This window comes from Chelonia mydas, chromosome 2, assembly GCF_015237465.2.
Source record: "Chelonia mydas isolate rCheMyd1 chromosome 2, rCheMyd1.pri.v2, whole genome shotgun sequence".
Taxonomy (NCBI): domain Eukaryota; kingdom Metazoa; phylum Chordata; order Testudines; family Cheloniidae; genus Chelonia; species Chelonia mydas.
In genome coordinates this window covers 41,623,457-41,636,179 of record NC_057850.1, presented here as the reverse complement: position 1 = coordinate 41,636,179, position 12,723 = coordinate 41,623,457, and positions in this window count along the sequence as shown.

Sequence of the window (12,723 nt, the reverse complement as noted above, 5' to 3'; positions counted from 1 at the left end):
CAGTACATACTTGTATTTCAAACCAATTAATGTGTGGAGCCTACAAAAGCAGTACCATAAACATTTTTTGTTTAAAGTTCTCTAAAGGGTACAGATATTAGAGTGATGTTCTTGGATAACATTTGCTTGAGTAGTAAATCTTGAGTAATTTAGAATAGGAATGTGGCAATTCCACTTCTTCCATTTCTGGTGGATATGAAATAATAGCCCCCACAGCATTCATATAGTGGATAAGATTCAATATGCAACACTATCTTGATTTTGTAGCATCTCAAAAAGCAGAGATCATAAGATATTCTTCCACCAACAAACAGAGATACCATAGCAGAACTGACTTTGCCATTAAATATATTCAAGAACCTGGCTAAGGTTTTGATGAGAGGCTCATTGCATCTCTAATGGTGTACAATTTTAACTTTTCCTAATTGTTTGTATTTCTGCACTTTTAAGGGCACTAAAGCTGCTGGTTTTATCACTCTCCCACTAACAGGCCCAGAGGAGCTGAGATACAAGGCAGGAGGAGGTTGAAGGCCCAGAGACACTCAAAATGGAAGTTCCATCTTTGGCAACATCATAGATTATTTTGGTGATATTGACACAACTGTCTTGCCTTGAAAAATTGCTTTATAAATGTTGGAAAGAGGAGATGTAAGAGAGACCCTGTTGTCTCCTGTCATGGACCACAGGTCTTGAACGCTGGTCCACAGGGCTCTTAAGTCCTAGGCAGTCTCAGCCTGCCACCCAGTGATCTTCTAATAGTGGTTAGAATAGCAGCTGAACTCTAACAGAGGACTCCAGACCTGGGCTCTGATTGGTGGAACCCTGGAGGTCCTGATTGGTCCTCAGCCTCTATTTAACTCAAACACAGGAACAGGAAGTTGTCCATGTGACTATCACGGCGATATGATTATGATATGATTATGACATCATTATGATGCAGTTTGAACAAGATATGTCATGTGAGGTATCATTTGAAAAGTTATGATTTGCTGAACATGATTATCCTACTTGTGTGCATGTATCATTTTTGTATCTGAAGTTCTGAATATTGACTATGTATCTGTATTTCAAATGTGCTTACTTTGGGTAACACCCACAACTAGCCTTTCAGGTACAACAATGAAGAAGCTAGACAGTGCTGTGGCTCATCAACAAAGACAATGGACCCTGGAAGAGTTTAGCCTTCCTGTGAACATTTCAGCCACCCTATGAGTAATAGCTGCTATGACCCAGCAAGGCATTGAAGGGCAAGTGACCAAACCAGATAACACTGAACTCCATTTTGGTACCTTTCACAAACTGGAGTGACATCATGATTTGTCTTCACTCCCCCGCAACTCTACACCTGAAAGAAGCTCTGAAAGACAAAGGACATGGAATGGGGGAGTGGAACCCTGGCTGCACAGCAATTGCAGTCTGTGCCTTAAGAATCTGCAAGCCTGCTTGTATCATCAGTCAGCATGAGGGGATTTGAATTAGCAATTTATCTATCTATTATAGTATAATAGATACATTGTATATTAGGCTTAATTTGCATTTTTGTTTATTTGCTAGGTAATCTGCTTTGATCAGTTTGCTGTCACTTATAATCACTTAATATCTATCGTTCTGTAGTTAATAAACTTGTTTTATGTTTTATCTTAACTAGTGTGTCTTTAAGTGAAATGTCTCGGAAAATCTCAGCTTGGTTAACACAGGCTTGTTGTGCATATCTTTCCCACATCGAAGGGAAAGCGAACTATATTAATGAGCTTGCATTGTACAGATCCCTGTGCAGTGTAAGATGTTATAATACTGAGTTTATACTCCAGCAGAGGTGGAAGCCTGGAAAGCTGGGAAATTGGCTGGTGCTCTGTTGTGTATCTATGAGTGGCATCTATGGTAGTATATCTGTGAGTGAGGTAAAGCACTCAGGTAGCTCAGCTGGGTATGTGGCGCCACCTGCTGTCATGTTGGGTGATAACAGGGACTGGAGAGACTGGCTGAATCATCAGCAGAGCAGTGTGAGAAGGGCCAGTCCAGCTGGATGGTTAGAGGGTACAGCAATTCCACCCACTCCCACACTGCCCCCGGGGGTGACAACCCATCACAGACACCTCCTCCCATCTCCTTGACAGAGATTCCTTCAACTCCCAAGACAGCATAACTAAATGAGATTATAGAGAGTGGGAAGGCAGAGGAAAATGATGTCAGGAAGTTGTTCCCTCTTTGATGGTATATTAGATTGACTTGTTGATACCACTCTCTACCCGCTCTCAGGAAAAAATGGACTTTTAAAAGATTCTGTGGAAGATGGAATATTTGATTCCTCAGCGCAAGAAACAATGAAAGTGTGGGCTGGGCAGTAAAGGGAAAACCACACAGTCCCCCATCCACTGACAGGCTGGGATGCTGAGCCCAGTGAGCTGCAGGCCTTGGAATCATAGAATCATAGAATATCAGGGTTAGAAGGGACCTCAGGAGGTCATCTAGTCCAACCCCCTGCTCAAAACAGGACCAATCCCCAACTAAATCAAAATCATCAGCCTTTACTATGTCATTAGAGGCCTGCAAGTTCAGGCAAGCTTATGCACGGATATCTCAAGGAATAAATGTCTGAGCAACCTCCCTATCTTTATTCTTATTATTTTATGTATTAGTATTACAGTAACTTCAACAGAACAATCAGGATTGGGATCCCATTGTGCTAGGTGCTGTGCAAGCACATAGGGACGGTTCCTAACCTGAAAAAGTTACAGTTTAAGACAATGTGAAACATGTGGGTGTAACAAACAAATGTAGGGAATGAGGGAGAGAGGATGAGGGTAGCAATGCCAGGAACTCATCCTTCCAATAACTAGCATGTGCACAGTGTACCTTAAACATTTTTAAATTAAGCTATGTAGAGTATGGGACAATTGATCACTCACCCTAAAAAGGCACATTTCCTTTTTTGTGCGCGTATGACTCACTGCCAGCTGAACAAACACTGGCAGTCTCTCTCTCGCATATGGGATCTCCAGAACAACAGTCTATACATTCACTTGTAGGTCCATAAGCCATTTCAAGGCTTCCTCTATGATGGTGTGGATATCATCCAATTCACCTTTGAACCCCTATTTGGGGCACTGTGTTATGTATTTGATGATTTGGATATTCTTACTGCAGTTGCACAAAGGGGAGTCTTTGATTTTCTCCTTATGTATCAAGTAGCTGCATCTTCCATGGGTTGTTGGGATGTGGTTCAATGTGGTCCAAAGTCTGCATGGCAGGTCAAAACCTGGAGGGCGGCTTGTTGGGTCAGTGATAATGTACTTGTTTGGAACGATAGATGAAATCCAGACACGTTGCCATTCCCTGGCTGGATCGAGAGATATGAGGTGGTTACGTGTGGTCTATAATGATTTTTGTGATTTCAGCTGGTGGTGGGGTATGTTATCCATAATTGCGGGATGGGAAGTTCTGGGTAGTCTTCAGCACATTTACATTGTCATGCTATAGCTTTATCTTGATGGATAGCTGGAGATTTGATGTTTGCTAATACAGAAAACCACAACAGAGGTGTTGATTTTAAGGTTCCTGTGATGCTTTGCATGCTCTGATTCAGCTGCCTATTCACAAGTTGGGTTTGGCAGCTTCTTGTCCACACTGGTGCACAGTACTCTGCAACTGAGTACACCAGGGGAAAGGCCGATGTTCCTAGCACTGGGGCAGTTGATCCCTAACTTGTTCGGGTTAACATTTGAATAATGTTGATGTGAGTTTTTGCTTTAGAGGCTACTTTCTTGAGGTAAGCATGAAAGGTGAGTGTACAGTCAAGAATGACACTGAGATATGTTGGCTTTGGGTCATAACACACAGTTTTACCACAAAACTCAACATTTGGTGTTTTGTGTGATTCTGTTGTCAAGGTGGAAAGTGGAGACTACCGATTTGCCTGGTTTTGGTCTCAGCTGCGACTTTTGGAAGTACTCCTCCATGATCTTAAGGTCAGATATAAGGGTCATGTCAAGTTCTTTAAAATGATGGTCCTGAGTTGCAAATGCCAAATCATCATCATATGCAAACTTTTGCGCTATCATTTCAGGCATATCGCTTGTATATACATCAAAGAGTGTCAGAGCAAGTACAGAGCCTTGTGGTCATCCATTATTCAAAGTGTGTGGCTCGCAGGTTTGATCTCTGAGGTATGAGCATCCTTCACCTACTAATTATGGTGCTCAGCAGCCTGAGAATCTGCACACAGGGGATCACTTTGGCCATTTTCAGTAGCAGACCATCCTTTCAGATTGTGTCATATGCCGCTAATAGATTAATGAAAGCAGTACCGGTCTTCTGTTTTCATTGGAATCCAGCCTCGATGTTTTAGTGGGGCCCAGGACCTGGCTGCAGCATCTTCTGGGTGGTGGAAAACCAGCATGCTCCTTGGGTAGGCTGGCATCCACAAATGGGCCCAATACGGTTCAGAATTGTAGGCTCCATCACTTTGTAGGTGTTGCTCAAGAGGGAGATTGGCCTATAACTAGAATGGTGATCTGCAGGTTTTCCAGGCTTTAAGAGTGCAGTGACCTTGGCTTCTCTCCACAAGCAGGGGATTTCACTGGTCTCCAGGATATAGGTGAAAAGCTGCAACATCCATTTCCATGCCAGAGAACCCAGGTTATATAGGAACTCAGGATAGATACCATCTTTTCCCACTGCTTTTCCCAGTTTTGTGGCTGCAATGTTGCATCAATCTCCTTAGCTGAAGAGTCCTGACTATTGGGATGATGGAGTGCATATGGACATCACCTGCTGGAGTTGATGTTGGACTTGTCTGTGATACTGTTTGTCCACTGGCTGTTTTGGTGTTCACAAAAGTTTAGCAGTGATGGCATTGGCTTTCACCTGTGACCTAGTGGCATGTAGGGAATTTGCAGCCCCTAGGTGTCTCCGCACGTTGCAGGTGCGTCTGCTTGAGTGTGTGAGGTTTAGACTTTCTACGTATTTAAGACATCATTTCCACCTTGCTGCACCCAGTGATGCCAGGGGGTCTTTTCCAATTTCTGGGTCACTACACTCACTCATGTGGAGGAGTTCTTGGGTCTCTGCAGTCCAGCAAGTGTCCATCCGCCCCATCTTGCAGAGTGGAAAGTGACACACTGTTTTGCATCAAAAAGGAGGAGCATATCATTTGCCGATGCCCATGTGACAGTTCTTTGCCTGCAATGTTGTTTGTTTCATAGTCCCGTTGTGTGTGGTGACTATTAAAGTTGCCCACAAATACAGCAGGGTCCTGTGCATGCTGCAGAGCTGGATGAGGTCACTGTGCTTTAATGAGAATCAGGCCCATGCAGCTGTATGAAGAAAAGAATTGGACCATATGACAAATCTAAGACTAAAGAGGGAGAGTACTAGTATGTTGATGAGCTTATGAGGATTCAGCTGATTGTGGTGCTTCAGTGGAATCAACAGATGCTCAACACTTCTGAAAATCAGGCCACTAATTCAAATTTGGAAAGAAAAAAAAAAGACAAAATATGTGACAAGGTGCTGCATGTGTAGATAGCTAAGGTGTAGGGGAAAAAAGGTGTCATCATTTTGAGAAATAGTATGCAACCATATAATTAAATGTACGCACAGTTAAGATGGTGTGTTCACCTTAACTTTTCAATTTCTTTACGTCAGTCTGGTTCAGTGTGCAACTCTAATATTCTTTTAATGTAATTTTTAAGAAAATGTAATATTGATGCAACAATACTGTGGTTTGCCCTCAGTATTGTGCTGCTCACCCAGAGATAGAATACTTTAGCTTCACACATTGCTTATGTCATCAGATCCAGATATTAGTTACCTATTACACTTAGCCCTGGTCTACACTAGGACTTTAGGTCGAATTTAGCAGCGTTAAATCGATGTAAGCCCGTACCTGTCCACACGATGAAGCCATTTATTTCGACTTAAAGGGCTCTTAAAATCGATTTCCTTACTCCACCCCTGACAAGTGGATTAGCGCTTAAATCGGCCTTGCCGGGTCGAATTTGGGGTACTGTGGACACAATTCAACGGTATTGGCCTCCGGGAGCTATCCCAGAGTGCTCCATTTTGACCGCTCTGGACAGCACTCTCAACTCAGATGCACTGGCCAGGTAGACAGGAAAAGAACCGCGAACTTTTGAATCTCATTTCCTGTTTGGCCAGCGTGGCAAGCTGCAGGTGACCATGCAGAGCTCATCAGCAGAGGTGACCATGATGGAGTCTCAGAATCGCAAAAGAGCTCCAGCATGGACCGAACGGGAGGTACGGGATCTGATCGCTGTATGGGGAGAGGAATCCGTGCTATCAGAACTCCGTTCCAGTTTTCGAAATGCCAAAACCTTTGTCAAAATCTCCCAGGGCATGAAGGACAGAGGCCATAACAGGGACCCGAAGCAGTGCCGCGTGAAACTGAAGGAGCTGAGGCAAGCCTACCAGAAAACCAGAGAGGCGAACGGCCGCTCCGGGTCAGAGCCCCAAACATGCCGCTTCTATGATGAGCTGCATGCCATTTTAGGAGGTTCAGCCACCACTACCCCAGCCGTGTTGTTTGACTCCTTCAATGGAGATGGAGGCAATACGGAAGCAGGTTTTGGGGACGAAGAAGATGATGATGATGAGGAGGTTGTAGATAGCTCACAGCAAGCAAGCGGAGAAACCGGTTTTCCCGACAGCCAGGAACTGTTTCTCACCCTGGACCTGGAGCCAGTACCCCCCGAACCCAACCAAGGCTGCCTCCTGGACCCAGCAGGCAGAGAAGGGACCTCTGGTGAGTGTACCTTTTAAAATACTATACATAGTGTAAAAGCAAGCATGTGAAAGGATTACTTTGCCCTGGCATTCGCGGCTCTCCTGGATATACTCCCAAAGCCTTTGCAAAAGGTTTCTGGGGAGGGCAGACTTATTGCGTCCTTCATGGTAGGACACTTTACCACTCCAGGCCAGTAACATGTACTCGGGAATCATTGTACAACAAAGCATTGTAGTGTATGTTTGCTGGCGTTCAAGCAACATCCGTTCTTTATCTCTCTGTGTTATCCTCAGGAGAGTGAGATATAATCCATGGTCACCTGGTTGAAATAGGGTGCTTTTCTTCAGGGGACACTCAGAGGAGCCCATTCCTGCTGGGCTGTTTGCCTGCGGCTGAACAGAAATGTTCCCCGCTGTTAGCCACAGGGAGGGGGGAGGGTGGAGGGGGTAGCCACGCGGTGGGGGGAGGCAAAATGCGACCTTGTAACGAAAGCACATGTGCTATGTATGTAATGTTAACAGCAAGGTTTACCCTGAAAGAGTGTAGCCAGTGTTTTATAAAATGTGTCTTTTTAAATACCGCTGTCCCTTTTTTTTTCTCCACCAGCTGCATGTGTTTCAATGATCACAGGATCTTCTCCTTCCCAGAGGCTAGTGAAGATTAGAAAGAAAAAAAAACGCACTCGAGATGAAATGTTCTCCGAGCTGATGCTGTCCTCCCACACTGACAGAGCACAGACGAATGCGTGGAGGCAAATAATGTCAGACTGCAGGAAAGCACAAAATGACCGGGAGGAGAGGTGGCGGGCTGAAGAGAGTAAGTGGTGGGCTGAAGAGAGGGCTGAAGCTCGAATGTGACGGCAGCGTGATGAGAGGAGGCAGGATTCAATGCTGAGGCTGCTGGAGGACCAAACCAGTATGCTCCAGTGTATGGTTGAGCTGCAGCAAAGGCAGCTGGAGAACAGACTGCCACTACAGCCCCTGTGTAACCAACCGCCCTCCTCCCCAAGTTCCATAGCCTCCACACCCAGACGCCCAAGAACGCGGTGGGGGGGCCTCCGGCCAACCAGCCACTCCACCACAGAGGATTGCCCAAAAAAAAGAAGGCTGTCATTCAATAAATTTTAAAGTTGTAAACTTTTAAAGTGCTGTGTGGCATTTTCCTTCCCTCCTCCACCACCCCTCCTGGGCTACCTTCGTAGTCATCCCCCTGTTTGTGTGATGAATGAATGAAGAATGCATGAATGTGAAGCAACAATGACTTTATTGCCTCTGCAAGCGGTGATCGAAGGGAGGAGGGGAGGGTGGTTAGCTTACAGGGAAGTAGAGTGAACCAAGGGGCGGGGGGTTTCATCAAGGAGAAACAAACAGAACTTTCACACCGTAGCCTGGCCAGTCACAAAACTGGTTTTCAAAGCCTCTCTGATGCGTACCGCGCCCTCCTGTGCTCTTCTAACCGCCCTGGTGTCTGGCTGCGCGTAACCAGCAGCCAGGCGATTTGCCTCAACCTCCCACCCCGCCATAAACGTCTCCCCCTTACTCTCACAGATATTGTGGAGCACACAGCAAGCAGTAATAACAGTGGGAATATTGGTTTCGCTGAGGTCTAAGCGAGTCAGTAAACTGCGCCAGCGCGCCTTTAAACGTCCAAATGCACATTCTACCACCATTCTGCACTTGCTCAGCCTGTAGTTGAACAGCTCCTGACTACTGTCCAGGCTGCCTGTGTATGGCTTCATGAGCCATGGCATTAAGGGGTAGGCTGGGTCCCCAAGGATACATATAGGCATTTCAACATCCCCAACAGTTATTTTCTGGTCTGGGAATAAAGTCCCTTCTTCCAGCTTTTGAAACAGACCAGAGTTCCTGAAGATGCGAGCGTCATGTACCTTTCCCGGCCATCCCACGTTGATGTTGGTGAAACGTCCCTTGTGATCCACCAGAGCTTGCAGCACTATTGAAAAGTACCCCTTGCGGTTTATGTACTCGCCGGCTTGGTGCTCCGGTGCCAAGATAGGGATATGGGTTCCGTCTATGGCCCCACCACAGTTAGGGAATCCCATTGCAGCAAAGCCATCCACTATGACCTGCACATTTCCCAGGGTCACTACCCTTGATATCAGCAGATCTTTGATTGCGTGGGCTACTTGCATCACAGCAGCCCCAACAGTAGATTTGCCCACTCCAAATTGATTCCCAACTGACCGGTAGCTGTCTGGCGTTGCAAGCTTCCACAGGGCTATCGCCACTCGCTTCTCAACTGTGAGGGCTGCTCTCATCTTGGTATTCATGCGCTTCAGGGCAGGGGAAAGCAAGTCACAGAGTTCCATGAAAGTGCCCTTACGCATGCGAAAGTTTCGCAGCCACTGGGAATCGTCCCAGACCTGCAACACTATGCGGTCCCACCAGTCTGTGCTTGTTTCCCGAGCCCAGAATCGGCGTTCCACAGCATGAACCTGCCCCATTAGCACCATGATGCATGCATTGTCAGGGCCCATGCTTTCAGAGAAATCTGTGTCCATGTCCTGATCACTCACGTGACCGCGCTGACGTCGCCTCCTCGCCCGGTAGCGCTTTGCCAGGTTCTGGTGCTGCATATACTGCTGGATAATGCGTGTGGTGTTTAATGTGCTCCTAATTGCCAAAGTGAGCTGAGCGGACTCCATGCTTGCCTTGGTATGGCGTCCGCACAGAAAAAAAGGCGCGGAATGATTGTCTGCCGTTGCTCTGACGGAGGGAGGGGCGACTGACGACACGGCTTACAGGGTTGGCTTCAGGGAGCTAAAATCCACAAAGGGGGTGGCTTTAAATCAAGGAGTAGTTCAGGCAGGAGTTCGTGGAGGGTTCCAATAAGAAATGGTGCACCTAAGTTACTGTTCTTATTGGAACAAGGAGGTTAGCGTGGCCTCTGATTGATACATGGCTAGATTTAGCTCGCTGCACCTTCTCTGTGAGTGACTGCAGTGTGACCTAGAGGAATGAGTCCCCTAGACAGGGGAAGAGGCAAATGAGTACAAAACAAATCTGGTCTATTTCTTGTTTCGATCCACTCCATCTATCTTTTACATCTTTGGCTGGCAGCAGACGGTGCAGAAGGACTGCATGCCATCCACATCTCATGGCTGCTCGGCAGAAGATGGTACAGTACGACTGCTAGCCATCCTCATCTCTTGCCTGCCCGGCAGAAGATGGTACAGTACGATTGCTAGCCATCGTCATCTCTTGCCTGCCCGGCAGAAGATGGTACAGTACGATTGCTAGCCATCGTCATCTCTTGCCTGCCCGGCAGAAGATGGTACAGTACGATTGCTAGCAATCCGTATCGCCTGCCTGATCACCATAAGACGGTTCAATAGGACTGACTGCAGGACTAAAGAGAATGACCTGGTCAAGTCACCAAAAATTTAGTCCCTGCGCCCATGTCTGCCCAGGCGCTCCCAGCCGACGTGGCCAGGAGCACCTTGGACACGACGAGGACGGGTAACAGTCATACTGCACCGTCTGCTGCCAGAAGGCAATGGGTTGCTGCTACTGTGTAGCAATGCTGTACCGCGTCTTCCAGCACCCAGGAGACATACGGTGACGGTTACCTGAGCGGGCTCCATGCTTGCGGTGGTATGGCGTCCGCACAGGTAACTCAGGAAAAAAGGCGCGAAACGATTGTCTGCCCTTGCCTTCACGGAGGGAGGGAGGGAACGGGGGCCGGACAATATGTACCCAGAACCACCTGCGACAATGTTTTAGCCCAATCAGAGTGCTCCATTGTGACTGCTCTGGACAGCACTCTCAACTCAGATGCACGATTGTTTGCCGTTGCTCTGATGCAGGGACGGGTTACAGGGTTGACTTCACGGAGGGTTCCAATAAGAAATGGTGCACCTAAGTTATTGTTCTTATTGGAACAAGGAGGTTAGCCTGGCCTCTGATTGATACATGGCTAGATTTAGCTCGCTGCACCTTCTCTGTGAGTGACTGCAGTGTGACCTAGAGGAATGAGTCCCATAGACAGGGGAAGAGGCAAATGAGTACAAAACAAATCCGGTTTATTTCTTGTTTTGATCCACTCCATCTATCTTTTACATCTTTGGCTGGCAGCAGACAGTGCAGAAGGACATATTGCCTACCTGCTCACCATAAGATGGTTCAATAGGACTGACTGCCGGACTTAGGAGAATGACCTGGTCAAGTCACCAAAAATTTAGTTCCTGAGCCCATGTCTGCCCAGGCGCTCCCAGCCGACGTGGCCAGAAGCACCTCGGACATGACGAGAACGGCTACCAGTCGTACTGTACCGTCTGCTGCCAGAAGGCAAGGGGTTGCTGCTACTGTGTAGCAATGCCATACCGCGTCTGCCAGCACCCAGGAGACATACGGTGACGGTTACCTGAGCGGGCTCCATGCTTGCGGTGGTATGGCGTCCGCACAGGTAACTCAGGAAAAAAGGCGCGAAACGATTGTCTGCCCTTGCTTTCACGGAGGGAGGGAGGGAAGGGGGGACTGACGATATGCACCCAGAACCACCCGCGACAATGTTTCAGCCCCATCAGGCATTGGGATCTCAACCCAGAATTCCAATGGGCAGCGGAGACTGCGGGAACTGTGGGATAGCTACCCACAGTGCAACGCTCCGGAAGTCGACTCTAGCCTCGGTACTGTGGAAGCACTCCGCCGAGTTAATGCACTTAATGCACTTCTGTGGGGACACACACACTCGAATATATAAAACCGATTTCTAAAAAACCGACTTCTATAAATTCGACCTTATTCCGTAGTGTAGACATACCCTTAGATAAAAAGGAAATTGCTGGGTAGATTGTCGCACAGGGAGGATAAAGGTCTTGCTTAAGGTCATACAGCAGGTCGGAATCAGAGGTGGGAAAAGAAAGCATGTGTTCTGACTCTTAACCCACCGACACTTTCTGAACTTCTGACTGATATGGGTTGCTGGAGCGACCATAAGAATGTAGCAGGGCAAGTAAGTTACTTTGAATCATCTTCATCACTGTCACATAGTACCTGAAAACATGCAGGACAGGTATACTGTCTTAATGCCCCATCAGCATTCAGCGTTCATTGTATGCTGTAGGTAGAAAAATCTAGGTACATAAAGAAAGTAGTGCTCATTAATAAAAGCTGAACCATGAACAACAGACAGGAAGAAAAATGATATCTTCTACAGCTCTCTGTTGTGCCATAGATAAGATACTTCAGTGACGACGTACCAAGGAGCTGGGGCAGAAAATGTTTTGTCCCACTTGCCTAGTCCATTAAGCAGTGCTGAACTCCGATTTAAACTTTCACTTCTTCTCCTTCTCTAGCAGATTGCTTTCACACTCTGCTGAAACTGCAACAGCTGACATGGAGCATGTCTTGCCGATGGATCCGCACTGGCTCACACATGGTCAAATAGTTCAGCTGTGTTTGAGATCATATTTGTTAGCAAAACAATCTGCCTGTGACTCTTACTCGGTAATGCAAAGTAACCAAGTGATTATGGATTTCTGCTATTTCTGTTAAGGAGAGTACCTATTTCATAGGGTGGGGTAAGTCACCTTGGGAATGTAGCTTGGTTAATGCAACTGTTTGGGGTACTACAACCTCTCTTGCTGTTAGAAACTCCTGGCATAGCATTGTAGACTGTTGACAGTATAGCTCTCATGTACTGTTTACAGTATAACATGCTCTAGGTGGCTAAATTCAGCTTTGGTGTGAGCAAGTGAAACTCCATTGACTATTGGGGGTATTTTTGACAGGCCATGGAACATCCAGAAATGAGAGCCACCTTATTACCCCCTGCTTCCAGAGTAAAGCAGTCTTTCTTGCGGTAGCTGGGTACCAGCAACCTGAGATCACCAGCCTTTCAGCCACTCAAGCACTCTCCTCTGGGCTATAGCAGCCCTAACTTTGATTTGCAGGTTATTAATATGTGCACACCAATCCCTGAGTCCCTTTGAATTGTTCTCATGTGATATCCACTCC